General features: G+C 38.8%; 1 protein-coding gene across 1 annotated transcript in view; it reads right to left on the bottom strand.

Annotated features, from left to right (window-relative positions):
• Positions 1–26,124, bottom strand: part of MDGA2 (MAM domain containing glycosylphosphatidylinositol anchor 2) — a 1,044,700-nt gene that overhangs the window by 825,347 nt on the left and 193,229 nt on the right. The window lies entirely within an intron of this gene.

Genomic DNA, 26,124 nt, shown 5'->3' with positions numbered 1-26,124 from the left:
TGGTGACACCCACTGGGCGCACTAACTCAAAGTGGGTTGATTGACGCTCACCTAGTGGGGAAATGGGCGCTACAAAAACTCTGTCCACAGGAGCATTTTCCAAGTATTTTGTTTAATGTTCTCTAAGATTCAACCTAGACCATCGAGTTCTCACTTTGAAAGTGGCACAAATAAGGCTCACAGATCTGGCAGTTACCATCGCAAGAAAAATGAGTGTTTTTCAAGTATTTTGTTTAATGTTCTCTAAGATTCAACCTAGACCATCGAGTTCTCACTTTGAAAGTGGCACAAACAAGGCTCACAGATCTGGCAGTTACCATCGCAAGAAAAATGGTCACTATATTTTCAAAATTCACCTCACCCCTTGACAAGGCTACTTACCGCATCTTAGTCTCGGTTTTCTAAAATATGAAAAATGAGCAATATAATCAAATTAACACCTGTTCAAAATGGATTGGGTGAGATAGTTAAGAGAACCTGGAACCCACCAGGGACTCCACAGCTCAACAACGAAGAGACAAAACAATTTATAAAAATGGGCAAAGGATATCGAGAGATATTGCCTCAAATAAGATCTACTAATTTTCAATAAAAATGATGATAAATGTGTTTTGTTATGTATGTTTTACCACAGTAAAAAATGCAAAGATAAAAAGGTCTCGCGCAGGCAAGGCTCACAGTAAATGGAAATTTAGTTATCTCCCTTTCTTAATTAAATAGTCTCCATTGGTCATAATCACATGCGCTGTTCCTGGGCACGGTGTAGTAGATTTAAATATAGGAAGATCTGTTATTATGCCATCCAACTGCCCTCGCTGTCAAGGTAGAGAATGGAAATGATGTCAGACTGTTGTTTGTGCCTGGTTTCTCTTAATGCCACTTTCTAAAATTATTAGGTGCTTATTTCTGAATTTAGCAGCAGTACCATAAATAGAAAATGCATAACCCCTCACTTGCTGTCTTATAAATCTAGATTGGTTGGTAATTAACCTCTCTTTTTAGCTTTTTTCCTTCGTTTTAGCAATATTTTCCAATGTGTCCAATATAGCAAGTCTATGTTTGTGCTGCCTTTTAGAATTCAAACAGTATTTAAACTATTTGTTTGATTTACACCATTACAAGGGTAGCTTTGACCTGGGAGTCCTGCTCAATAACAGTCATGGCCATGAATTCAATCCCATCTCACGGTGACCCTTTAGGTCAGAGTAGAACTGCTCCCTAGATTTCCCAGTTGGGATCCTCACAGGAGCAGATCGCCTCGTCGTTCTCTGGATTGGAACTGCCAACTTTGAGGTGAGCAGCCTGATAGTTAACCCACTGCTGCAGGGTTTTTTTTGGATGCAGTCTGTCAGTTACACCTTTCAGGGACTGTGTCCCCAGGCTCCAGGTCACCCCTTCTCCCTGGTCAGATGACTGTGCATTCCAAGCATAAATGGCTTTCTTAGGGAATCCAGTGGGTCACTGTATGAGCTGTCTTGTCAGTCAGGTTTATGAATTGACACGTGCGAGTTCTAATCAGGGCAGGGTATAATTAAAGAGGAAACGGCACTTCTTACCATTAAAAGCTGCATTGAAAAAAAGCTCTCTACAAAGCCCTTTTCGACAAAGCAAGAATCATAAGCTGATTAATTTCTTCTCCCAATGAAGTGATTCCCCAGTACATTTGTTCATAGGTCTGACGCAGGGGAATTATAATATTCTTAATGTCCTGCCTCGTAGAGTTCTACTTCTTTACATATGTGCTTTATTATTGGTTGGAAAATGGTGTGGGCACCACATATAACCTCCTCAGCTCCTAAGGCTGACTGCCACAAGGCGGGGCTCTGCACTGCCTCCAGCCTCCACTGCTTTTGACTCCTTTCAGACACTAACAGCCCCTCCCACACTTTGGGGTCGCCGAGCTCTCACTGCCATCCATTGAGCTGATTACAACTCACAGTAAGGAAGTTCAACAATCCCTTTAGTGGTGGCACAGACGGCACAGGCAATGCCCATGATGACGGGTTATTACGGAAGTTAAGAAGTCCCGAGTCAGATGCGAGAGGCTCAGCAGACCGTTGTTCAATCGGGACACGTTCTTCTCTGCTTGCCAGCAGGTCTCTCTCTGATCTTCAGTGCTTGGCCTGACCTCTGGCTGCTTGGACAAAGTCACAAAGCTCATTTAGGTCTGCCAGTAAATGCTCAAAGGACATTCACTGTAAGCCTCAACCTGAGGGAACCTAGCTCTTGCTAGAGGTCAGCGAACCTAGCTTCTCAATTAACTGCCCGGAGGCAGCCCACGCCACTAGCCAAGAGTACTCATGGGTACTTGCTCGGAGAGCTCTGAAGTCCATTGCTCTATCTCATGCCTTGGCTCCTGCTTCTCATGCTGCTGCTCCTCTGACACTCTTCTGGTGCCGAAGTTCTCTTTTGCATCAAGAAGGGTCAATGCACAGGTATCTCAGTGTCCAAATCACATGCTGCATCCCTGGCTCATCTCTCATGCTGGAAGTGAGGTCTCAATAACCCCTGAATCTAACCTCAGGTGTTTCGATCTTACAGAAAGGCTTGGGATTACAGCACCTCAGGTTCCTCGGGCGATGAGTCCTGGAAAGGTATCTTTCCCACCCCTAGGTCACTTTTCCCACACTAGTGCATACAACTTTGGGTCCCCTACCAGGAGCTGTACCAGAAAATGAATCTGGTCCTCTTGTCAATCCTTGTCTTCTTCAACTAGCTGAGCTTCTGCTTCCAATGGTATCAGGTGGGAATTCTCAAAATTCACCCACTCCTGGCTAGGTATCAAATGAGCCCTCTCAGAAGCAGGAGTGGGATCTCACTATCAGCAGCAGAGGAGAACTAGGAGTGGGCAGCAACCTTTGAACCCTCCATTCAGCTTGTCTCTTTCAGATTGATCTCTGGTACTTAGTACTTGAGTTGCAGCTTGATATAGTTAAAGTTTATTGTGCCAACCTGGCTGATAAACACGTGTGGGGTTAATTGAAGGTTGGAGAGATAAATGGCTCAGTGAGCCTCACCTTTCTAGTTCTCGGGTCTCTTGCTTTGTGATGGTTGGACCAGGGTGCAGCTGCCTTAGCCAGTTCTCTGCTTCAGCTGGCAAGGCTTACTTCCTACAAGACATCCCAAGGAGAAGCCACATGGGCCTTACCCGAGGCAGCCTTGGGTGCTGGAGCAGCCATGTGGAGACCCTGCCAGCGCTGAGATGCTTACACAGTCACTGATTCGGCTTTTCTCCTGCAGTTGGATCATAGTGTGTGTTCTGTGAGATGGAGGAGGACTTTGTGGATTGGTGTTGGACATATGGGTTAATGTTAGAATTGTGGGCTTGGGCAGCACTGGGTTGGGATGTTTTCTTGATGTGCACTTAACCTTTATATAAAACTCTCTCTTATATGTGAGTTTCTGTTTATTTGTTTCTCTAAGGTACCCAGACTCACACATAGCCTATCACCTGACGTGATACTATAGCCTTTTGGATGAAAAGAATCCTCCAGGCAGACATCTGTATTTCAGATTTAGGACTTACCACAACCCATAACAATGAGAGCCATTTTGCTTCATGCTGTGAGTTCTATGTGGTCACTACAATGAATCGCAGAACCTTCGGACATATGAGAATATGTTAAGGGAGGGGTGGTGGCTGATATAAGGGTTAACAGAATCTTTGAAAAGTTAGATATCTTTAATCTCTACCTTCTTGGGACTTATGCTATATTATTTTTTCTAAAAGAAATAATCTCCACATTGGTCCAATAGTTTCCTAATAGCACATCAAGAAAAAGTAAGCAACAATTTTTACAAAATTAAAAATAGTGAAAATAAACAGATTTTTAAGGAATATATGAATTAAAATTATATGAAAAATGAGAGAAAAATAAAATGAGCTTCAGCAAGCAAGCAAATGAGGGACGCCTAAACAGCTACAATAAATCACAGTCGAGTTGGTGTGCAGTTGCTAGAGCTTTATAGGGACATGAACTCAGAACATGATGAATCCATGAAGGGAGCGTGTTAGTCCAGGCAAACTAGAGAAACAAACCCAGTGTATCAACAGCAGGAAAGGAGAGGCAGAGAGAGAGTTGGAAGAGACCCACGGAGACCCACACCAGCATTCATATGCTTCCACCGCCACTGGATCCACAAGACCTTCTACCCACTGGCCTGTGATCTTCCTGCATTTGGCATCATTGCCAGATGGGTGCTGGGTGAGTCTAAAGAGGAATTTATGGATTAGTCTCAGACAGATTGGATAATATTGGACTTATGGACTTGATCTGGACTAGGCTGGGATGTTTTCTGAATATATACTCTTGGATATAAAATTCTCTCCTATACATATATGAGTTTCACGAGATTTGTTTCTCTACTCTACCTGGACTAACGATTTATGGTACCGGGAGTGGGGTTCTAGAGAAACAAATCATGAAGATGGAGAGTGGATGCTTGTTGACCTCTACCTCATGGTAATTTTTCTTCTTTGGCCAGCCAAAGGTCAGATATGGCCATGCGGTTTACTTTTCTGAAAAGAATGCTGGAAGTGAAAGTTTTGATTATTTTCTTTGGTGCTTGTCTTTGGTTATTCCTGTTTGAAATGGCAAAAATGAATATGATTAATTTATACTTTAAGCCCAAGGGGAGGAACCTCCCCTTGAATCTTTCAGAGACCATGCTGCTTCGTGAAAATGGCTGACAAACGTTCCAAATGGCTGACAGAAAGGCCCACCCTGGCTTGATGTAGTCAGGCCTAAGGTCAGATTTTGTATCAAGGGAATAGTTTGTATAATGATTAGGATAGAACTTGACTGTTTTAAGAATTGAGGTTAGGGTCAGATTCTACTATGTTTTCTCAATATACAATAAAGCTCTTTCTTATACACATATGCATGCCTATGAATCTGTTTCTCTAGTAAACCCAGGCTAACGCAGTAGGCATACATGGAACAAAATTGAGTTTATGCAACTATGATAGCTACATTTTTTATGCCAACTAACCAATAAGAACAGATGGGTGGAGATTAATCAGGCCACAGTCTGATTAGACGGTAATGAGATAAATGGCTGTGCAAGGCCCACCCACTTTTCTTGCTCCCTGGGGATTGGTCTAGTGCGTTGCTGCTTTAGCTAGTTCTCTGCTTCAATCTGTGTGCTACACTACCTGTGGGCCAAGCCAACGCGTGTATTGTGCAGCTAGAAGTTCTGCTTCTCTCTCCTATGCTGGTGTGTATGTAACTTGAATTAGAGGCTGATGGATCCTGTTGTCCTGCATCAGGCCCTGCTTAGATAAGCTCTCTTGTTACTTACTGTTGCTAACCGACCCTGCTTTCTGCTGCCTGTGGGCAGACTCCACTGTCTGCTTTTTTGACCTTAAACCTGGCAGTTGAAGGACGTCTAGTATATTAATTGTTCCACTAAAATGAGTTGGACTCAGCTCTCTGTACAGCTCTGTGGACTAATTAGCTGTTATATTCATTCTTGCTGTATAACCAGATATATATATATATATATATATATTCACCTTCAAAACAAAACTATGAATATATATACTCATAGTGTCCTGGTTTTGTTTCTCTAGAGAACCCTGATTAACACAATAATCAGAGATTAATATTAATTCAGCCCTGGTGGTGTAGTGGGTACATGCTGGACTGCTATCCACAGCTGGCAGTTCAAAACCACCAGGAGCTCCTGGAGAGAAGGACTGGGCTTTCTACTCCTGTGAATAGTTACCTTCTCAGAACCCCACAGGGGGTCGCAATGAGTCAGCATTGACTCAGTGGCAGTGAGTGTAGTGTTTCTGAGGGCCCACTAGAGGTTGCTTCTCACTCACTTGCTGTCGTTGATTAGATTCCAACTCATAGCAAGAGGTTGCCTAGAAAATTAAAGAAAACTTTACTTTTTTAATTTAAAAAATTTTAATGTGGGAAACACATACCACAATCAACTGAAATAAACAAATGATTGTAGGCTTTTCTTGTACCTAAGAGAGGTGACTCATGTAAAGGAGGGAGGAGTTATGGTTTGGTAATTGACCAACTAACGCAATTAAGAAACAGTTCTTATGGAGCATTATGACTCCACGGTCAGTAACTCGGAGCAGTCGTAGCGTATATTCTGAAGGATATTTAGCTAACAATTATGACCTAAGAGATGTGGGGAATTTAAGTCCAAGGCCATGCTACAACAATTATGCGAACTAAAAGCTAACAATAATAGAAGAAAAACTAGCACTCCCTTGACACTCAAAGCCTCCCCTGATGGTAACTCTGAAAACTAGCATTCCGGAAACTCAAACACCTGTTACATGTTTCTCTCTCCAGACTTGTATCCATACTGGTGTTCATTGAGTTATGGTTCAGTTGGGTATTTTTTGAGTTACGGTTTTATGTTGAATCTTGTGATAACTGTCCGCATGCATCATATCTGAAGGAACCCACCTCTTTATTAAACAAACCCTGAAGATCAAAGTCAAAAATTACCAGCTAACTAAATTAACTAAGAATATTTTCAAAGTGTTATTTTGTTATAGTTGTTGTGCATGCCGTTTTTACTCTGTTCTCCAGCCATTCAACGGAAGTGACAGTGACCAGTGAACTGTCTAGAGCAGGAAGTCCGAAAAGACGTAAATGGTCCTGGTGATCCAAGGACTCAGTTGAATAGGTATCGCTTTGAATAAGACAGTTTTAAATTTGTCGAGTTGGGTAGAATCATTCGGGACAGTTACCATAGGGGAGGCAGTAAATGGAATCCCATCAAGTTCATGTAAACACTTCTTTCTCTCCATGTTACATCAAGTTTCAGTATCTCTTCAGCATTCTTTTTCTCTCGGGGATATATTTTTCTTCCTTACATAGGTCGAACCAAACCCCAGCAGTTTCTGAAAACCTTGCTACAAGATCAGAAATTACTCAGCTGTCTTCACACTCTTGTACATTTTTGTGAAAGGTTTTTTTCTGTAAGAATTTTTAACAGAAAAGGGATATATGAACCTTCTTTTCAATCAGGAAAAGGAGACCCTGATGGCTGCTTTAATCAGTTTCAAAAACCAAGATAACATCTATTCCCCAAATAAATACCTCTAACAATACAACTAGTGAGCCTTTTTTTGCTCAGAGAGTGTGTAGATATTACAACTCTTGGGGTTAGCTAATCTGAAATGTTTTTGAATTCTAGTTTCTGTTATGTATACCTAATCATTTTTCCACTTGCAGGAAAGTTGAACTCTACTGAATAGACTAACAATAGCATGAATATACAGGGAGAGGAATCATCTTCAGTAATTTGAAAACATTTTATTTAAAGCAAATACTATCAAGGAAGTTAAAAGGATGAAAGCACAGAGAAAAAGAATCTTACTCTGAATACATTTCATGAAAATAAGCTGGTGTTCAATAACTCGTGACTGACAGCACCAGATAATACCTCTTGGAAGACTAAGTGGAGACTAATTTTGAAAGTCAATCAGATGATGCAGCCTCTCTCTTCTACAAAGATCACATTAACTCAATAATTTCCAAATCTTATGTTCATAATGTTATTTGCAGTTAGAGGAATAAGAAAGGTGTTTAAAAAGGCAGAACCAAAACTAAGTGGAGAGCTCAATTGTAGAATTTTAAGCAAAGGATATACGAAATAAGAATTTCCAGAGGAGGAAACTTTGAACGGGCATCAGCACGAGATAACTGGTAGTAAGAATATTATGTTAGATGTACTAAGTAATACGTCATGTTTTGGGGCATTCTGGAGAATTTCCTGCAAGGAGCTTATGATTCATTGATATCCACGTAGAATCATTTTCCTTCTCGTGAGAATCAGATGGTTAGGGCAGGTTGCCTGCACCTGTACCTATGAGGTACACCTGTGCCTCTTCCAACGATAAGCTGCATGTATTCAATTAAGAAGTGCCTTTCGCATACCGGTGATAATGTTGTTGTTAAAAGTCCTCTTTGTGTAGAAATTATTCATTGCTTGTTTTTCATTTGCCCACAAGACAAATGGGAAAGTCGGCCATTGATATCCTGATAGGAGGCTTTCTATAGGTATGTGAACAGATTAAGATCATGAAAGTTATGAGTTAGCGTTGGATCCTCTCACCAGACTTGGTCAGCCTGCATGCTGAGCAAAGCATCTTGTGCACAGGTAGTCCGGCGCTGTTGCCAACTTGGCAGCACCTAACAACACAGACAGACGGATAGATACCTGAACCTAATAATGTGCTAATGACTGACTTTTAAAAGGTAATTATCATAGAATGCTCCATGGATTCTTTTCCCTATTATCCTAAAATTATGACTGAGGATATTGCCTGAAAAATGAAATATTCTAATTAATTTACCTTCTACAGGGATGTGCAAGGACTGAAGGATTTGGGATCAATTGCTGTCCACAAGGTTTACTGAGCCATGGGCCAGCCAGGTTTTCTACCACCAGGTACCAACACACAACTTCTTAGGAGAGTAGAGATTCACAGTCCGAAAGCTGCTCTTTCTTTATTGGGAAGAAAAGGGAAGGGGGAATTTCCCCTACAAGAAGCCGGATAAAATTCCCTACAATACCAATCACAAAGACTGACAGTCTTCCCAGTGAGGAGATTGGCATTTTATCTCTCAGGATGACTGCTGAAAGAAGAGACTTGCTGAGTTGCCAAAAACATGGGGGCAAAGTAAGTGTCCAAGAAAGTGTAGTTGATTTGGGTTCTTAGAGCTGAGCTAGCTAGTGATTTAACATATAACTGTAAGAACCAGTGATCTATTATCTCCCCAGAAATGCTACGAGTGCTCACTCTGTCAATAAAAAGTAAGTTGAGGTATTTTTCCTTTATGTGGATGCCATGGTTTCTGAGGGACAAGTTTGACTATGAGAGGAAAATCTAAGGTTATTATCAATTTTCAAGGTAGACGGTTGTCTCTCTCAGAAACTTTTCTAATATAAAAATCACCACAATTGACCACAGAACGGTGAGAGTATGTTCATACATCTTTGGTAATATCAACTTCATCCCACAAATAAATCATTCTATTTATGGTAATGATGTTGTAGTATAGAGACATGGCAATGCCGTTGTGTCGTATAGAGGCTGGGTTAGGTCAGAAAGTCGGTGTGTCTATACAGTCCTCGGCAATCTGTCACTCTCACTCACTCACTCACTCACTCACTCACTCATTCACTCACTCACTGACTTCGAGTCAGTTCTGCCCCCCAGAGACCCTGTAGGACAGGGGAGAACTGCCCCTGTGCGGTTCCGACACTGTTCCCTTAAAGGAGTGAGAACCTCAATTTTTTTTCTCCCTCAGCAATCCAGAACCACTGAAAACGTGGTTTTGAGCATCTACCACAAAGACAAATCTCTGTCCCTCCAACGCTTCCTCATACTGAGAACTTCTGAACAAGTCTGAGTAATCAGACATTTCTTTGCAACTTTCAGATAATTTTTAATTGTCCACTATTAACATACGAACACCATTGTTTTGGCTGTAAAATGGACACAAATAGCCATCGTATATACTGTGATTTGCACAACTGACATAACTAGAAGGTGGGAGATACCTACTCAGTCACATATTTAGTAAGTATTTATTAAGCCTCTATTTTGTTGAAGTGCAAGTTTTGTTCTCCAGAAAATATAAACATTAATCGGATAGAGAGCATGCTTTTGGTCACTAATAAAAGTTGAAAATTATTATTGAGACTAGAAAACAGAGTAAAACATTGAGTAGATCAATGGAGGACTCACTAATTCATTTGAACAGAATTTAGCTAATAATGTAGTATTTATTACCATAAAATATAGTCAGACCACAGGATCTAATATTATTTTAACTTTCACAAATCAGTTAAATAGTTGAAGCACTGCATTGAATGAGATTATTTGTATAAGAAATATATAATAGACTTCTAAAATCCCTAGCCTCAGCCAAGATCCTACTGAATTTGATGGACAACAATAAAATTATTATTTCCATGAAACGAGGTTTATGTAGTATATTAGACATGGGGCTCATAATTCTACAAAGCTAGCTTTAAAATCAATCAAAGCAAAAATCTGAATAATACCATGGAATTGCTCTAACTTTTTATTTCTTGAATATTGCATTTACCTTTTGTTTTTATACTGCCAAAGAAAAATTTTAAAATATTCTATCTTTTCTAATAATACTGCATCACCAGAATAATACTATGCAAAGCTGTCAAAAATGTGGTTATATATCATTTATTCATTCAAAATCTATTAAACATTTAATTATCTTATTATTATAGGGAAGATGTTTCTAATGGGAACTCAGATACAGGTAAGTTAATACTTATCCAATTATTTTCATAACTCTGAAAGGCTTTTAATAAACATGTGCAACATTTTCATATTAATGTTTTGGGAGCCTTGATATATTAAATTAATATAAGATAGACTTTGAAAATGTATTTAGAATTATGGTTAAAAAAGTGTCTCTTAAATAATTTTTAAATTCTACTTTGAAATATTTTCACCTCATTGCTAGGTGCCCTTGAGTCTGTCCCACCTCATAGATAACTAAAAATAATATTTAGCATATGTTTCCTTTTGTAATAATTAATGTATAATCTACCCAGTGAAACGTATTATTTAAATATGTTAAATATAATTATTATTCAGAAAGAATCCATTCCAATATTAGTAAGCTATTCCTGCATCATATGTAATTAGGCCTAGATGATATGTATTATAAAACATAGATTTTCAGCAATTCATTTCATAATTACCAGAGTTAGATCACAATTCTACTATTTTGAAGTATGATACAATATTTACTTCTACTGAATAATGTTTATGATTATGACATGTTATTTTATGTCTAATGTAGTATGGTAGGTATTCAAATACATCAAATAATACATGTAATAAGCATAGCGATGATTCTCACAGGACACAGACATGATCAGTGCTTTGGATATCAGGACTTCTTAACACGGTCTCTTTTATCATTTTCAGTGCTAATGCATGAAAGTTTTCATTTCAAACGTGCTGCTTTTCCCCCGCAGCAAATCAACAAGTAACCTCAATTTTAAGAATTAGCCACTTTAGTAGTTGAAAAATATTTCATCCTAATTTTAATTTCTTTGAAAATTTTAAGGTGATACCAGGGAATAATTTTTACATTTGCATATTTTCATAGCCTTCCTGAATTTGGTACAAGTTGGGATATACTTTTCTTAGATAGCTATACAATACATTTATTATACAGCTATTCTTATTAATAAGAGGGAGCCTCAGAAAGGTCATAAAAATACTCTATTTCCTTTTCATCCATTTTTCCACAGACTTTTTGAAGCCCCTTGTACATATTCCATACAATGTTGCAGCACAGAATTTGTGGTGTATACCTTGCCATCTTCTAAAGATAAGTGTGAAATTTAGAAAGATACTAATGACAAAAGACAGTAGTAATGAAACCTTAGAAAAATAAATGAGGTGTTCAACTTATGTCAAAGCTGACAACAACTGAGCCAACAGACCGGAGCCCTGTTTTAAACGAGGGACTACCTGCCATGAGAGAGCACACACCCAGGAAGAACACACTGTACATACTCAAGTATATGCCGAGTTTTTCATCACATTTTTATGCAGTTTTTGTGATAAAATTAGGTGCCTCGGGTGATATTTGGGTCAGCTTGTACTCAAGTATATATGGTAATCATTTGTTCATTAGGGAACTGTATTGCTGTGTATATTTTACCAAGAATGGAATAAAGTGTATATTCATTGTTAACTGAAAATTATATTTGTGGTATCAATATATTTGATTTGAAAGCAAGTCACTATGTTCACTTATTGGCTTGGTCTGGAATCTAGCAAAGATAGTGAACCTGTTAGTGCCTTGGCAGCCCTGGTGGTGTATGGTTAAGAGTTGGGCCGTGATGTGCAGGGTAAGCAGTTCAAAACCACCAGCAGTTTTGTGGTAGAAAGACTAAGCTTTCTACTCCTGGGAACAATAACCATCTTGGAGACCCACAGGAGGTCACTATGAGTCAGCATGGACTCTAGGGCAGTGAGTTTAGGTTGGGCGGGGGGTGCTGTTTGCTTTTTTTGTCAGTTAATAGCATATGGTCCAATTAGCTCATTAAGTAAAATTCAAAATTTAATGTAAGTATAAGGAGAAAGTAAAAAATATGGCTAAAGTATCACAGGATACTTAACTAAACAAACACATCCATATATGAAGCTATTGTATCTTGACATATCCTCTATCTAGGTCTATAAATTACGGAAGGCAATGTTTCCTGAATATTTTATGCTCTTTAATGTGTACCTCATCAAAATAGCAGTTTAGACGCCTGCAAGTATCTTAATATGCATTCCTTTAAATGGTCTTTCAGTATTGGGGATAAAAATAAATGAGGATGGGGAAAGAGATCTATGTGCATATATTTATAGGTTTAGTATTAAGGTAGCAGAAGGACATTGGGCCTCCACTCAAGTACTCTCTCAATACAAGAATACTTTCTTATATTAAATTGGCATTCTGTGATACTCACTTTCCCAACACAACCGCTGAAGACAAAGTGGGTGAACAAGCAAATGTGGTGAAGAAAGCTGATGGTGCCCGGCTATCAAAAGATACAGCATCTGGGGTCTTAAAAGCTTGAGGGTACAACAGTGGCCATCTAACTCAGAAACAACAAAACCCACATGGAAGAACACGCCAGCCTGAGTGATCACGAGGTGCCGAAGGGATCAGTTGACAGGCATCAAAGAACAAAAGTCACATCATTGGCTGCACACCTCCATGATACATTCGCTGAGGACAAACAGGTGCATAAGCAAATGTGGCGAAGGAAGCTGATGGTGCCCAACTATCAAAAGGTATAGTGCCTGGGGTCTTAAAGGCTTGAAGGTAAACAAGAGGCCATCTAGCTCAGAAGCAACAAAGCCCACATGGAAGAAGCACACCAGCCTGTGAGATCACGAGGTGTTGAAAGGATCAGGTATAAGGCATCATCAGAACAAAAAATCTTACCATAGTTTATGAAGGGGGGAGTGGGGAGTGGAGACCCAAAGCCCATTTGTCGGCTACTGGAGATTCCCTTGCAGTGGGGTCTAGGGGAGAAAATGAGCCAGTCAAAGTGCGATGTAGCACCGATGAAAAATACAACTTTCCTTTGCTTCGCCCCCCCCCCCTCCAATATCGTGATCGGAATTCTACCTTGCAAATCTGGCTAGACCAGAGGATGTACACTGGTACAGATAGGAACTGGAAACACAGGGAATCCAGGGTGGATGATCCCTTCAGGACCAGTGGTGTGAGTGGCGATAGTGGGAGGGTAGAGGGAGAGTGGGTTGGAAAGAGGTAAGGGATTACAAGGATCTATATGTGACCCTGGGGGATGGACAACAGAAAAGTGAGTGAAGGGAGATGTCAGACAGGGCAAGATATGACAAATAATAATTTATAAATTATCAAGGGCTCATGAGGGAGGGGGGTGCGGGGAGGGAATGGAAAAATGAGGACCTGATGCCAAGGGCTTAAGTGGAGAGCAAATGTTTTGAAAATGATGATGGAAACAAATGTACAAATGTGCTTGACACAATGGATGAATGGATGGATTGTGATAAGAGTTATACAAGCCCCCCCCTAATAAAATGATTTTTTTAAATGTGAGCATTGCCACCAAAAAAAAAAGATACAGAAATCAGTTTCATATAAAATTTATTCTGAGATACTGCTTTAAGTAAGGAATAGTATAATGTTTTATTTTGAGTGCTCTTGTTTGAAAGCTAAATATTTCTTTATAAAACAGACTCACTTGGGACACAAAACTGAAAAACAGACTGAGCAGATAAGAAAACAGGACCACAGTCCAGGAAAGATGACATATCAATCGTCAACCTCAGCCTTCTCGATCGGCCTCCAGACAGCAGAAGGGTCCACGTGGGCTCCCCTTGCTCCTTCCTCCTCGGTCTGTCTTCCGGAGTATTTGGAGAAAGCTACCCATCTTGCCAACCTAACTGCTATGTTTCCACTAACTTTCTGACTGCCTGGGCACTCCCCAAATGAATTGCTGAACAAAGCAAAGGAAGTCTTTTCATCATGAAGTTCACATGCGTAGACTACAGAAATAGAAGTCTTTGATCCCTGAAGTTCTATTTTTATTATGATGAAAGAATGCTCATCATTTGAATATAATGTTAATAAATGTAAGATTTCACAATGCCCTCTCCCTTATGACAAGAATCAGAGAAACCAAGTTCACAGAAGAGCACAAAAGAAAGTTATCCTTCAGAAATTTATCTAAAAGCAACCTATTTAAGACACTCATATGTAAGGGGAAAAATAATAAATAACACTATTTAAATTATTGTTAAATGCACTTGAACAAGTCCTCTGCACTAGCAAATCATATAAAATAAGTGGCCTGATGTTTAGCAAAATAAAAAGGTGAATAATTATGATGACGGTTCCCAAATAATAGTACTAGACATATATCAAATATATCTTACTTATTATTATATACTTTCATAGTAAATTTAAGAAACAGAAGTGAAAAAAAAGTCCTTATCCATTGCTGAGAAATGGCCATCCTGAGTGAATGAATCCATCATCCATGAAGCCTGTTGCAGGGAAGCAGGTGTCAGGGTGTTCATTCTCAGCAAATTTGCCTTTTTTTCTCCCAATTCTGTATGATTTCTTTGTTGCAGCATGTGCTGATATGTCCACCTAGCTCCATAATAGCTAATCACCGTCCTCATTTAAAATCAAAGTTGTGTGTTCATTATTTAGGCATACTTCTTCTAACCACTTCACCTGGATTGAGTCCATAATCTAATGGAAGAGAGTTGCATGAATGTTGCTGGCTGCCTGCCCACCAACTCGTGCTTGTTAGATTGTGATAGGTTGCGGACACCTAAGATCTTAAATTTGGGGTTATCAAAGTGAGTTGTTCCTTTATGTGTGGGTTTTGCTTTTCAATGTCCTATTTTTAAGAAAATGCATGATTAAAAAAATATATCTGGTCTAATATGCAAATATAATTTTGCCTTCTCCTATGAATGCAAAATTATAACAACTCAATCAGATTAATGCCTTGTGTCTATAACCAAACTATACATAAACATTTTTCTCTGTATCTAGACAACAAAAATTATTTTTTATAAAATCCAAGCCAATGACTAATGTATTTTAATGTAGCTCCCTCAAATCATAACAGGGTGTTTTCACTATAACTCCCCTCCACTATTAGCTCACACACACATAACTGCCAGCTACAGAAATGGGCACAGATTGGCTATTCCAAAGATAATGAAATAAATAAAAGGCAAATCAAGCACAGAACCTATACTTATCTTTTGATGAATTTTTGTGCTTACGAAATCTGAACGGCCAGGCTTAGCTTCCTGAGAAAGGCCAGTTCACAGACACTGTAATTCCATGTTTAAGAATTTACAAATAGATTTTCTTTTTCCAGTCAGTTCTAATTTAGTCTACTAAAATCGTGCATTATCTCGCTTTCTGTCCTGGCATTTATCTCTGTCCTGACAACCACAGGGAAATATGTGCCTATATTTAACTTGACGATTAAATAAAATTAGCAACTTAATGGTAGATATTATTGGGAAAGAAAGTAATGCTGGAAATGTTTTAATTTTGTTGTTTATTATTTTCAAACAATATTCAGGTATATCTTAGCTGAAAATCCATATTTAGACTTCCACAGAACAATATGATAAAACATATATGGAAATGCATACAATTCCCATATGTCAACCTATGGCTCATATATTTTTGACTACTAGGCAAAAATGATGTTGCTCATATTTTTCCACATTATCTTCATACCTAACAATCCTGCTTATCCTAATACATTTTGCAAAATTTAAGTGAAATCAGCTATAGAAGGCTCATTAGGAAGCATATATCAGTAACAAGTATTTTTTCACAGTTTAAGTTATTTTAAAATTAAAATTAGGATTCTAGACTAATTATTTGCTTAAAAACAAAACAAACAAACAAAAACCACCAGGGCAGCAACTCCAACAGACATTCCTACCAGAGTGATAAGGAATTCTCATGGGAAACACAAGCCAAGGTGAGGGAGAGGGAGCAGTAGTCGTGGAGAAGGCAATTGCATATCTCTTGGTAGGAAAAGGGGAAAGAACAAACGCCCCCAATGGGCAGGTAGAGTGGGGATGCTTAATTACATTTACATAGAACCCAAGGGGAAAAGATGCCTGGTACTAAGTTCATAGCAATTAGAAACTTCGGGCCTAGTTCGTATGCAGCCCTTGGTGACCCAGGCCGTGTGTTACAGACTGATGGGATGGGATATAGACTAGCCTTTCCAGGCACACGACATCTTTCATAGGACACATCAGAAGGGCTTGACTTCAAATACATCTGTTGCCCTTGGATTTCCTAGCATGTGAAGCAGTTCCCAAGGGTATAGAACTGGTGGTTGTGGGAGTTTCAGTCAGGTCTCCTGCCTTGAGGTTGCTCAAGGAATGGTGGCCCAGGATTCCTGTTTTAATGCCCTTCTTGTTTCATTATGACACAGATTAATCGGGTGGATATAGTTCTGTCATTGTGAATGAATATTATTGAAAGATTTGACCAATCTCCATGTTTGGGTAGAGTGCCGTCACCTAAGAGTTTAATCTGTACAAATCAACAATTCATGTATTGTGGTTCACAGATGGCCTGAACTTGCATGATTTCCTTTTCTCAACATTGTTTTAAATGCCAATGTCTATGCTAATGATACTATCAATATGTAGTGGCTATGCATTGGGCTTCTAACTGCAAAGTCAGCGGTTCAAAACCACCAGCTAGCTCCGAGGGAGAACGATGAGCCTTTCGTCTTTCCTGCAAAGATTTACAGCTTCAGAAACACATAGGAACAGATCTACTCTGTCCATACAGAGTTGCTATGTGTAAGCATTAACTTGAAGGCAGTGATGTCTCAGTGGGATGATTGCTACTGTTTTCAAACATAAAATGACAATGGTCTCTCTCAGGTGAACCCGAGGCTTATGTAAACCAGAGTTACATGAATTTGGGGATTGCATTTAATTTAAGCCCAACCGAAGAAGAATTAATTCTTATGACATGACCCTGCTTGGTGCTCATCCTCCTGTGGAGATTACTGAAGATATGGGTGCTATAGCAAAATGTGGTGAAGAAGCTAGATGGTGCGTGGCTAACAGAAGGAATATTATCTGCAGTTTTAAAGGCTTGTCTTCAAACAAGCAACCATCTAATGAAGGGTCAACTAAATGCACATGGAAGAAGCACACCAGCCTGTGTGATCCCAGAGTTATATTAATAAACTCTAAATGCAAAGGAGGGAATGATATCAGAGCTCAAATTGTGAACATCTGGTTGATAGAAGTAATGCATCAGCCAAATCCAAAATGTGGAATATTAGATGTGAAAATAAATTTCTTGATTAATCAGAGTACTAAGTGTGGGGGAGGGGTAGAATAGATATGTTACAAAATAAAAGAGGCATAACAGAAAATTAGAATGTGCAGCTACCATTGACTTCTTACTAAAATAAATCATCTCTAAAAAGATGCTTTAGAATTAGTCATGGAAACAAATAGGAATTGAATGTTATATGTTAAGGGTTCTGTTCTTGTAATAATGATGTTAAACAGATTAGCATTCAAAGATCCCTATTAATTAAAGATATTTCAATGTCTTATAAATAATATGTCATGGCTTCTGAGGTTGCTATTCAAATGATCTAGCACAATAAAGTGTCGAAATAACACTGTAAAGCACCATTGCTGGAGTTCAGTTTTGAAGACTTAACTGTAAATCATACTAGTGTGGAAATAGATGTTATTTTACAGAATCATAAGAAAGGTTATTTTAAAAAGGGGAAATATTTTTTAAAAAAACAAGGTTTTGGTTGGAGCATGAACCAGCAACTTCAAATCTTCCAAAGTAACAGTCAATTTCATGTGCATAACACCAAAAAGCAAAACCAGAGGAATGTCAATGACCATTGCTTTATAATGAATGTTTTCATCTAAATTATTAAGTTTTATATTGTTGTTAATCACACATAAATAAGTAACTTCCTAGGAAATGTATTAGAATTTTTTAAAATACACTTGTCATTGAGTTGCCGCTGACTCACAGCTCCCCAATATGTGTCGATGGAAGAACCGCACTTCATAGGGCTTACAATAGAGGGTTCTTTTCTGAAATAAATTGTGAACATTTATAAGGAAGATAGTTTAAAAGATTTTGTAAATAGAATATAAAATATTAAATTCCACATATAGATGCATGTATGTGTTTAAAATATATTGTTGTCACTGTGTGCCATGGAGTAGATTCCAACTCAGAAAGACTGTATGGCAGACAACCCTGCGCCACAGGGTTTCCTGGTCTGTGACCTTGACCGAAGCAGAGAGCAATATTTTTTCTCACACAGCGAGGCGGAGGGTTCCAAATCATTGACCTCGCAATTGGCGGTTGAGCAGTTAATAATTATTTCACTAGGTTTTGTTATATTATAATCATTATTATATATTTGGTAAAAATTATATACATAGTTGGGATATATATATGTTCATTATTATATATTTAGTAAAACTATATATATACATACTCGCAGACATACACATGTGGTCAATCAAAAAATATTGATACAAAATCATAGGACACTTAATCAAACAAAAATAACCAAAATGCTAAGCTATTATTTCTCGACAGAGCGCCATCTAGGTCTAGACACTTCAGAAAGCAGAGTTTCTCTGTCATCTTTCTCAAAAGAAATCTGCGGTCTTTGATTTAAACTACATCAAAACAGCAGTTGTGGCGACCTTGAGGGACACATATCATGTTTCTTGTATAAGATGGTCTTTGTTTGTATGTTTGTTTTCCGTGTGGGGGAAACAGTCTGAAGGAGGAAGGAGAGGATGGTTGGGGAGTCCTCTCAGTGATACTCTAACAGGTGAGCGCTCCCTTTGAAAACTGAGCCGCTTCAGTGGAAAGATGGGGGCGGAAACTATTCAGCACAACTCCCTGAGGTTTTCTGCATCATTTCAATTTTCCGTTTTCATAAAAACTTCTACATAATAAGCCCTTATGGTGATCTTGTGTCCCTCATAGCAATCTACCCAGATTACCTCTTAAATCCCCCTCAAGGGTCACCATCACCTCCAGGGCTGACCTTTCTACGCTGAGCTTAAGACCCACTCAGAATCCACTCTTTGGACGGCATCACTTTTGAAAGGACTTTATAAGACAGGTTTCAGGGAATCCAGGGTGGATGATACCTTCAGGACAAGGGGTGTGAGGGGCGATACCGGGAGAGTAGAGGGTGAGTGGGTTGGAAAGGGGGAACTGATTACAAGGATCTACATGTGACCTCCTCCCTGGCAGACGGACAACAGAGAAGGGGGTGAAGGGAGACTCTAGATAGGGCAAGATATGACAAAATACGATCTATAAATTATCAAGGGCTCATGAGGGACGGGGGAGTAGGGAGGGAGGGGTAAAAAAAGAGAACCTGATGCAAAGGGCTTAAGTGGAGAGCAAATGCTTTGAAAATGATTAGGGCAAAGAATGTACAGATTTGCTTTATACAACTGATGTATGTACATGTATGGATTGTGATAAGAGTTGTATGAGCCCCTAATTAAATATTTAAAAAAGAAAAAACAGGTTTCACGAAGGTTTATAGAATAAAGCCAAGTATGTATAAAATGAAACATCATAGTGCTTGTTTTATTTATCCACATATACATATAATTTTTATCAAGTTACTTATCGTCCTGGGTGCTTCAGTTTGACAAAAACACTTTTGAGAGTTAAGAGGTGCAAAAGGATTTGCTCTGAAGTACATCTAGTCATCTGATATTATTCTATGATGGCATGGGCTAAAGTGAGATGAGGTAGATTGTTGCTTCTTGTTTTCGATAAAACATAAACCTGTTTTAAAGTTTAGACACACTGTATTTGGAATTTAAGTGCATAGACACCAGTAACTACGTATAATTTTAAATCATAGAGTCTAGAGAACGTTATAACTGGTACATGCATTCCATGTGATTGAGTTGTTATTTTTTCAAGATGATGGTGGTCATTTTGGCCCAAAAATCAGGGACAAGAAAATCTGATGATTTGGGAGCAAAACATGCTATACATTAAAAAAAAAAAAAAAGATAAAGTCCCATTACTATTTTAAACCCAGCTTACCTTCTTGTCCTCTCATTTTTTCCTCTCTGAACATTAATACCAACATATATTCCTGGAATATAGCTGAGTTCTAAGGAACTATTAATCTTCTTTGCTTTTTACTTGTGACTCATTTTTTTAGAATATAGATTTAACCATTATCAAGGTTTGTGATTTCATAGTTCTAGGTTTTTTTAAAAAAATAAAGCACCATCCCCCCAGCTTAGTATCAAAAAGAGATGCCGAAAATGTGCATCCATAAGATCTTCAAAACCTGGTTTACAGGTCAATTTGTGTATATTACTTCCAGCAACTGAGTGACAATGTTTGACAGTCACGGGCTTGCAAGACGGAAGTATCTGAGACTAACTGTTAAAAAGGGAAAGAATAAAATTAACTTAACTCCACAATCACGGTAACAATGAAACCATTAAAATATACTTTTTCAAAACCTTGGTAATATATATTAAGTCAGTGAGCATTTCTTGTTCTTTTCACTCTTGTATTCTGTACCTTCATTTTTATTATAGGTAATGCCAGAGCTACAAGTTTACTTTGGACATGAACATCATTTAAAGCCACTTAAAAATTGATCATTTCAAAAGCCCTATAAGTGAGTCACTGTGATTTGGAATGAACTATGTAGCAGTAAGTTTGGTTGAGTTTTAAGATATGTAACAGGGAACTATTGTTACTCACAGGATCTCAAACATTCAAACTAGAAGGTAGAAAACTATTTAAAGAGATCTACATATATAGAGAGAAGATTGAAATTATCAAAGATTTGACCTTACTCAGATCAACAATCAATGCTCTAAGAAGCAGCAGCCAAGAGATCAAAAGACACATTTGGTAAATCTGCAGACAAAACCTCCTTAGAGTATTGAAAAGCAAGGGCATTACTTTGAGGATTAAGGTGCACCTGACCAGCCATGGTATTTTTAATTCCCTGGTGAGCATATGAAAGCTGGACGTTGAGTAAGGATAATAAAATAGGAATCTATGCATTTGAGCTGTGGTGCTGGAGAAGAGTTTTGAAAGTATCATGGACTGCCAAAGAATAAACACGGCTGTCTTGGAAGAATCACAAGCAGAATGCTCCTTAGAGGCAAGGATGGCAAACTTTGTCTTACATACGCTGGACATATGGTCAGAGAGCACAGTGCCTGGAGGGAGCCATCGTGCTTAGTAAAACAGAGGGTCAGTGAACGAGAGGAAGGCTCTCGAAGTGACGGTTTGAAACCGTGGCTGCACTGTGGGCTCCAGCACCGGAGCCATCGTGAAGATGACAGAGGACTGGGCAGTGTCTCCCTCTGCTGTGTGTAGGATCGCAAGAGGTCGGAACCTAAGAGCAACACAAATGCTTTGACACTGATAAATATTAGAGATTGGAATGCAAGTGTTGGAAACAAGAGGAAGTAACAGTACTTGGAAAATAGAGTCTTGGTGATAGAATGGAAGCAAGATCCCACAGTGGAATTTTGCAAGACCAATGCTTTCTCCATCACAAATCCCTTATTTGACAAACAGACATGGCAACATACGCATGCACTTCTCCAGATTGAATGAATAGAAATCAAATGTACTTCATCTGTGGAAAGACACAATGGAGAAAGTCAACACCAATGACTAAAACCAGGCGGATTGTGGCACAAACCACCAATTGCTAATAGGGAAGTGCCTTATAAAGTCGAGGAAAAATTAAAACAAATCCACAAGAGTAAAAATACAACCTTGAGTCTAACACACCTGAGTTTCAAGAACATCTTAAGAACAGATCTGACACATTGAACACTATGGTAGAAGACCTGATGAGCTGTGGGAGGACATCATGACCATCATTCATGAAGGAAACAAAGTCATTCAACAGAGAGGGAAGAAAGAGAAGATCTAAGTTAATGTCAGAAACTCGGAAACTTGCTATTAATTGTAGCATAGCCAAGGCAAATGGAAGACATGCTGATGTCAAAGAGCTGAACAGACAATGTCAAAAGGGCAACTCCAGAGGACAAAATAGAATATTGTCAGGAAATTTGTAAAGGCTTGGAGTTAGAAGTCCCTCAAATAAGAACATGCTCAGCATATCTGAAACTGAAAGAACTAAAGAAAAAATGCAAGCCTGAAGTTGCAGTATTAAAAGTCACTGTACCAAAAGGAACTAGCTCACATTCCACCTAACAGGAGGAAGCATATAATCGAAAGCCAATGCTACTGAAGGAAGAAGTTCAAGATGTACTGAAAGCATTAGCCAAACACAAGGCTCCAAGAAATGATGGAATGTCAATGGAAACATTTCAGCAAGCTGATGGAGCACTCAATTGTCTCTTCCAGGAAATTTAGCAGAAAGGTACTTGGCTGACTGACCGGAAGAGATCCATATTTGTGCCCATTCCAAAGAAAGTTGAACTAATAGAATGCTCAAAGTACAGAATAATATCACTGATATCACATGCAAGCAAAATTCTGCTAAAGATAATCCAATAAATTGAAAAGGAGCTGCCAGAGGTTCAGGCAGGATTCAGAAGATGACTCAAAATGAGGGATATATCATTGCTGATGTCAGGAGAATCTTGGCTGAAAGCAGAGAATTCCAGAAAGATGTTTCCTTGTGTTTTATTGACTGTGCCAAGGTATTCGACTGTGTAGCTCATGACCAAGTATGGGTAGCCTTGAGAGGAATGGGAATTCCCGAACACTTCCCTGTGCTCATCTGAAACTTGTGCATGGATGCAGAGGCCTGTGTGGGAACAGAGCAAGGGCACACTGGGCGGTTCAGAATCAAGACAGGCGTGCACCAGCACGGTAACCGCCCCTGTAACTGTGCAGTCTGTGTGCCAGCAAATCAGCAGCGAGCCTGGATGTTATGAAGAAGAGTGCTGCATAGGACCGGAAGGAAGCGCCGTAATGACCTGTGACTGCAGATGGCACAGCCCATCTGGCTAAAGTGCGAGGACTTGAAGCACGTGCTTTGAAGAGCAAGGATTGCAGCCTTCGGTGTGGATCCCATCTAAATGTAGGGAAGACCAGAACCCACACAACTGGACCAATAGGCAACATCATGATAAAAGGGGTGGGGGAGAAGTTGTAAGGATGTTATCTTGCCTGGAGATCAAATGACGCGTTGCATTAGGTAACTCTGCTGCATAAGACCTCTTTGGGGTATTGAAAAGTCGGGAGGTTACTTTGAGGATTAAGATGTGCCTGACCCAAGATATATTTTCAATCACCTCATACGTGTGTGAAAGTTGGAAACTGAATAAGGAAGACCAAAATAGAATCAATGAGCTTAACTTAAGGTACTGTCAAAGAATATTGAAAATACCGTGCACTGCGTAGAAAACAAACATCTGTTTTGGAAGAAGTGCAGGCTCCTTACAGGCAAAGATGGTGAAACTGTGCCTCAAGCTCTTTGGATATGTTGGCAAGAGAGCCCAGTTCCTAAAGAAAGCCACCGTACTTGGTAAAGTAGAGGAGTAGCAAAAACATTAAAAAGGAAGGTACTCAACAAGAAGGTCATTAACATATGTAGTTGTTCTAATAATAGGTTCAAACAGAAGAACAACCATGAGGATGGTCCAGGACCAGGCATGCTCAGTTCTGTCGTACATCGGGTTGCATAAGAAAGACACACCTTGCTGGCAACGAGCAGCAACAAGGAATGCTCACCACTTCCTTTCTCTCTTCCCCATCATGCTACCCAGTCTGTGAACTCAGGAATGACATGTGTTTTGTTCATAGTACATTTACAGTCATAGAATGATGTCTGTTCATGATTACATGGTCACTAAATGTTAGTTAAATGAAAGTCTATTAAATACAGTGTAAATAAATTAAGATTATCATAATACATTTTTGTTTTAAAAAAATCATTCATTATGCATATTTATGACAGTATTTATAAAGTGAAGGCTGCTTTTTCTCTTATTTTCCATTAAACCCTAAAATTTAACTTACACTTTTTGTTCCCTATGCCATTAGTACAAAACGTTAATTAATATATAAATATTATTTGAATTCAAATCCTGAATCCATTTGTCTAAGGAACAACTCCTTGTCTATGGTGAAGAATTCATTTATTCGGGAAACTTAATTATATATTTAGCTGGATATTTTTATTGGATCTAATAGACACTTCATAATGTTCACTGATTTGAATTCTTTTGGAGCCCACTTTAGAAACACATGAATCAGTTTATTCCTTCAAGAAACACTGAGTAGAAATGAGATACAGATCGGACTTGCCTCAGTGGTATAGGAAGAAATTTTGAATAAGATCAGCTCCCTGACTTCTCTAAACACACAGTTTGGAGGCAAAGTCAATGTTGTATATAAATAACTACTAAACTACAGAGGATATTAAGCGATGACAAAGGTACAAAGAACTATGGGAGTTCAGAGAATTATACTGACTTGAACGATCACATACGATGTATGGAAAAATATGTTTTGAATTTGAAATGTTTGGGTAAATGGAATTTAGGTCATTTAGGGAAGCCACTGAAATAGGCTAACCAGGAAAGACTTATAACTGGACTGATATATAAGTAGACTTCCAGAAAATTCCAAAAAAATTCGTAAAAAAATAGATTTTTAAATAATCCAATTTCCAGGAACTTTTTATCGCCCTTTCATGTAAGATAATAGTTTTTAAAAACAAAGAAATGTAATTGATGAAATACACAGCTAATTTTCTCCTCTAAACTCTACTTTTCCTTTAGCCATTAAACTACAAATTGCATTCATCTTGTAGCTCGATGTGGTCTTGTAGCTCGCTGTGGGCATTCATCTTGTAGCTAGCTGTCCGTCCTGCCATTGCGTGCAGGGCAACGCTTGTCCTAGCCGTGTTCTGTTCTCTCCCTTACCCCTTCTCATGGCCAGAAAGTTCCAAGTACTCGATTGTGCTTCACACACGCACATGAGCATCTCAGAGGTGAACCAACAAAGTGGATGGAATGCAATTCATTGACTAAGTTCCTGCCCATAACTACCTTGCCAGCCTCGAACTCCCTCACAGAACGTTTCATTTCTGTCTTGGATGTTAGACTTTTTTTTTCCTGTTCATGTTTGTAGACTTTAGTAGGCGAGGTGATGTGAAGGTAACCAACTTTGTACATGCATGTACACACTTAACGTGGCATAGTTGTACTAAATTATTCCAAGTTGTTTCATTTTCTCACTGTCTTTGAGCCAAGGCTGACTATAGAGACCCTATTTTTTTCAGTTTATCCAAAACATCTGTTGTCCACTGCGCATTAAATTCATTCATATGAGGGCGCACTGCATGATTGAATCAGTTAAAATCTTAAAAAGTCAATGTAGAAGGAACAGAGCAATGCGTTGTGGAGAACACCAAATTGGGGTTAAAACAAAGGCAGGCACCTCAATTTGAGCCCGGGAGACCATGGGGATTGGACTATTTCCAAATTAGTTATCACAGAATACAGACGATTTGCAAGGAGGATCTATATGAACAGTTGGTGAAAAATTAGTTGACTGGGGATTTTGAAATGTAGAAGAGGAACTGGCAGAAGAGCTTAAAAATAGGATGGAAAGCACACACGCCAAGCAACGGCAATTGTGAAGAACACACAAAACACAGAGCCTCTGACAAGGAAAGAGAACTTGATTTCACATTCCACCCTTGTTTTGATCTTGTATTCAAAAAGTCTGAGATAGCTCCCAATTTAAGTTCCTCTCAAGTAGCTATAATATGCTAACTATAGACAAAAGAAGAAAATATTTTGAAGAGTGATTTCAACTTTTCCTGAGTGATAAATGTAATGTTCTTCTTAATTGCTTTGAGATTCTCACCAGGGTATACACACATGAGTGTTCATATTCAGAAATGCCTAAACAATTCATACAAAAAATTGTTTCTGCCAAGTTCATTATATGAGTGACTGAAAGAAAAAGTTTGACTTCAGTTTGACTTCAGATCTAGACTACACTTCACTGCGTTCCAACA

The sequence above is a fragment of the Tenrec ecaudatus genome, chromosome 14, assembly GCF_050624435.1.
Source record: "Tenrec ecaudatus isolate mTenEca1 chromosome 14, mTenEca1.hap1, whole genome shotgun sequence".
Taxonomy (NCBI): domain Eukaryota; kingdom Metazoa; phylum Chordata; class Mammalia; order Afrosoricida; family Tenrecidae; genus Tenrec; species Tenrec ecaudatus.
This window is presented reverse-complemented; position numbering and strand designations above follow the sequence as displayed.